At 36.7% G+C, this 4,873-nt stretch overlaps 1 long non-coding RNA gene across 1 annotated transcript; it reads right to left on the reverse strand.

Annotated features, from left to right (window-relative positions):
- Positions 1-337: 337 nt before the first annotated feature.
- Positions 338-4,621, reverse strand: LOC147975707 (uncharacterized). The gene is made up of 5 exons (XR_015602064.1): positions 3,943-4,621; positions 3,113-3,239; positions 2,159-2,290; positions 956-1,067; positions 338-502 (listed from the first exon to the last, which is right to left on the reverse strand). It is a non-coding gene; the product is annotated as an uncharacterized LOC147975707 (long non-coding RNA).
- Between the last annotated feature and the right edge of the window lie 252 nt (positions 4,622-4,873).

Below are 4,873 nucleotides of genomic sequence, written 5' to 3' on the forward strand. Positions count from 1 at the left end.
GTGCTCGTCTAAATGGTCCTAACCGAATTGCCTCAACTAAGACCTTTAGAATTGGCCAAGTTCTATGCCCAGCCGACGTTTACACATGATGTACTATTGTACTATAACATATTTCAAAACATACCTTTTCCATTGATATGTCAATATGTTACCTCTAGTAAAAAAACAAAAGTAATATATTTTTAGGCATTTAAAAGTTATTTATTTATATAAATGTCTAAAGTAGAGAATAATAATGTTTGAACCAAGTGGGTGTAAACCAATAAAAATCAGATCACTAACAGAGAAAGAACCTGTATTAAAAAATAATTAGTCAAGGTAAATATGTCGACGTTAAGAAGACATAGATAGATAGATAGATAGATAGATACACTGGATGCTATGGCAATAGTCATAAATCTACATGTATTGACATACAACTGCATCATGAATCCTCAAGATACAACAGTTCGTATATCTCAACCACCTTGCCATCTTGGGTGCTACTTGATCATCCATTGTCCTGCAATATATGTATTTGACAAAAAACTTGTTATATGTACGCAAATACACTGCATCAAAAAAGAAGATGCTAACAACAACATACACCTCGCATGCTATTACATGATCCTTTTTCCTGTAATATAAATTTGATAAAGTCAAAAATTTAGAATAGAAATATATTGTTCGCCAATAATACAATATATATGTGGAAAGGTGTTGCCCAGGTCACCTGATAAAGCCAACTTTACCATTGGATACAGAGTTAATATTCATGCATGTAGATAAGAGCCTGCAACATATTTATCCTCTAATATGTGAATGCATGGATGTAAGATAGGAAAACAAATTCAATGTAAAAAACACATCCTATGCACATCATGGAGACCTTATCATGATGCAACAAATCAAATTGTAAGTTGGGCACTTGGGAAATTACTCTTGGTAAGGAACAATAGCAGGCAATTTATTTGACCTTTATAAGCTGATGGTTGCCCCTCTAGATCCACCAAGTGATGTGCTGGAGAGGAACATGTCTACCGAGGAGCTTTTTGGGCTTCAACAACAACCTTTAAGAATAGGATCTTCTATAGAAGAGTTAAATAAGAAATAAGAAACTTCATAGATGTATGGTGTATAAAACTAAAAATAACAGGGACTTCCTTCTAACTTCAAGAGAAATTATGTATAGTTAACTGTTCCGTAGTGGGGCATTGCATTTTAAAACATGGTGCGCATAAAATGGTAGCATAATAGAAGTGATCATTAATTAAGTTAAGAATATTACAAAATAATGTTTTACAAAAAAGGAGATTAGACAAAGGCATCGACTTAGATTGATATTATGACTGTTGCTTCATGAAGCACCAGTCAGTCATGGAAAAACAACAGCCCTCCTTTCATGACAGACTTGCACTAAGAATATTCCAAACAGACCTCCGACTTCACTACATTTATTGGTTTAATTCTTAAAATTTTAGTCTTTATAGTATTTATAAAAATTAAATTAGTAACTAACTCAGTTCTGAAACCTAAGATACTTTTACGGATAACGTAACTAACTCAGTTCTGAAAAAAGCTTGGAGTCACTCTTATTTGTGTGCTCGGTCGCTTGGGGCAAGGAATGCTTTTTTCGCAATAGAAAAATAGTTGTACATGCTACACATTATCAAAAAAAAAATAATAGTTCGTGCAATTTATTTCTGCTAATTCGCTTGCATAAACTATAAGTGTGTAACTAAACATATACTGAAATCCTAAAACTTTCTACATCAGATGCTTAATAATCCTACATAGATTGGTAATTAAATCCATTTTACTGCATGGTCCTCAAAAAACGAAGCGTCAAGCACGGCCAGAAGATCATGATGTGTTGTTTCTACTATCTCAGATCTCGCAAATTTAGAGGAATGTGCAACATACCATGAAGTAACTATTATCAAACATCAGCTATTTGTCGTTTCCATGGTGGCTAATAATGTACGTACATCAGGGACAACTTTCAACATGATGGAAAAATACAAAATTAGTCCTTCCCAATTACATTAACATGTAGTGCATGTGTAACAAATCTAGCTTGATAAAGTTTTTCTTGTAAAATCTATGTTGTGTCCAAGATATCAGAGATAATATTAATATGATTAAATGTTAACTGCAGCATGGAACTTAAGATACATACTTGCTCGACTTTAGAGTGGGTGCATGAGTAGCAGGCGTTGAATGTCCATGGTGTGAATAGATGCGCCATCGGCCCATCACAACTCTTTCCCTTGAGATCCTTATAGTCTCATGGATGTTGCCATGGCAGCACCTGTGAGATAAATTTTAATCAGAAAAATAATAATGTCTTTTGTAGTATAGGAAAAGTTTACATATATGCAACTGATCAGCAGGGTGCAAAAGGGAACATTAAATAAGGTAGCCTCAATCTGTATCATTGGAAACAATTAGGCCGATATAAATAGGGTAAAAATATAATGCCTTATTGTCTTTTCCTAGAGGAAATAACTATGGGAAGTACTACAATATGCAAAAGTGGAATATCAGTTGAACTTAGAAATACTCACTGGGTGCCTTGGTGTTGTTTCCTCAGAGGAAAAAACAGTAGTAAGCATCACGATATAAAAATGTTATTTGGAATGTTGGTTGAACTAACATATATTCAATAGGTGTACAAATATGGTTTAATTAAACATCAACCAAATGGTGAAGAAACCATTTTCCACCATAAATAGAATGGAAACAAAAACAGAAAGATTAATGTATCAGGTAGAGTAAACTGATCAATTACACGTTAAGATCTGATATTCTGTAAGATCCAGAAACATTTGTGTATAGTAAGCCTATCAGAAAATTAACATTTATGATGTGAATCAGTAGATGCATGATTGGAGATATGCTCAGAGAAGGCAGCTCCAAGAGTATCTTACTGGGTGTCAGCATCAACTTTCAGCAATAGTATCTAGACCAGTGCAGTTCATAAATTGAACCACAAACTTTAGATATCTATAGTGAACAAAATTATAATCAACACGAAACACTTTCTGATAGTCTGCCTTCTAACAATAACCAAAAATGATACACACCATGCAAATGGCAAACAAGGAATCAAAAAGTAAGACTTGATTGATACCTCGAGGTTGCTTCATGAAACTTTCTTTTCAGTCTTCAAAAACGAATGTGCATCCTTTCATGTTTGACCAACAATTTTTGATCACATTGAACTCACCACAAGTTCAATTATCTAATGGTCTTCAGAACTATTAAAAAGGGTGAAAAGTTACAAATTGTCATTTCAATCCAAGATAACCTTCTGAAGCTTAAGAAAAAGGTAATCACAACATATTCCACTCAAATGTTTTTGTAAAAATAGCTTGGAATTATTATGACTCGTGATATTTAGTGTGGTTGTTTGCCTTATCATACGGTGTCCGTTCATTTAGCTAGCTGATGAATAATAGGAAATTTATTGTAAAATGCTTCACGCATGTAAAAACTAATGCTTGATGCAGTTTTTCATTCTGTTAATCGTGTGCACAGTCCATGACCATAGCTGAAACTAAAATCCTAAACACTTTCTAGGTAGCTCGTAATAATACTAATCTATATCTGGAAACTGGATCACATTGAATATCATAAATTTTCATGTGTATGTAAAATATAGCAGAATGGATACCCTGAAGTAATTATTATCAACCATCGTATATATCAGTTGCCCAGTGCATACTATATATGTGTTAAGGACAATTTTTCTGTTGTAATAAAAATGCTGGAAGATCTCAGAAATAGCTATGGACCTATTAGAGATATATTATGCAATGCACTTGGCACAAATCTGGCTTACAAAATTGTAGAAATAGCACAAATAGTAGATACTTCCCTGCTGACTCGATATAGAGGCGACTGTCACCAAAAAACAAAATGGTTTTTAAATATGAACAGTTGGGTCAGCAACAATGTTACCTCAAACTTGAAATCCTCATTCAACAAATTTGGCTTGGTATCCTTGTTCTCTGTACACATTACCTAAAACATGGATGGATCAAAGATTGGAGCTAGGCAGGGGAAAGAAAGGTCCACTTTGCATTAGATCAAATAATGTTGTATTGGAAGGAGTACTATTGGATCACCGCCTTGTGCTGAAGCTCCTTTGACATCTAAGCCGCCACCCATGCATGCTGCTTGAGGTAGGGAGCCCTGCAGGCGTTCCGCAAGGCGGTCGCTCCGCTCGCACCACATGGGCGCTGCCACATGCATGGTTGCATCATTACTACCGCCATCGACGGTGAGAGGCTCAACAGTGCTGGATCTTTCAGCGGCGGCCAAGCTAGGATCTGGAAACGATGGCTGCCAGCACAACCGATTCGAGGCAAGGATTGATGGCTCGAGAGCAGGCAATGGAGGAGGGCGTGGATCCAGTTGAGGCGGCGTCGTTTTGCGTGTCGCTGGTGTCCCAGTTTCCCTGTGGAGGCAAGGCAGAGAAAGGTGGGAGAGGAGCAGGGAAGGATGGGAGAAGTCAAAGCAGGAGGACGGCGCGGCGGCTACTTCTCGATGGTAAGCTCGCCCGGATACGATGGATGCTCCGGCATCACATCGGACACGGAGGAGTCGAGGGGCGGGGTTCGCAAGCTCCGGCGGCACGGCTGCTCGGGGGCGAAGGAAAGAAGCTATGGATTATTTCCTTTTGTATTTATGGAAGGATACAGTTGGAGTATATGAGCAGGTTGAGTTTTTTTGTCATGAAACAGATAAAGATTGCTTTAGTTTTTCTTTCAAATTTAAGGCTTGTTTTTTGGGAATAATCTATGGATTAGCAATATTATAATCGTGTTTCAGATGGACTCATTATTACAACCGATGGAAAAAATCATGGGCTTTGGTGCATTTTTTGCAA

This window comes from Triticum urartu, chromosome 4A (genome assembly GCF_056163025.1).
Source record: "Triticum urartu cultivar PI428250 chromosome 4A, HENAU_Tu73, whole genome shotgun sequence".
NCBI classification, from domain to species: Eukaryota; Viridiplantae; Streptophyta; class Magnoliopsida; order Poales; family Poaceae; genus Triticum; species Triticum urartu.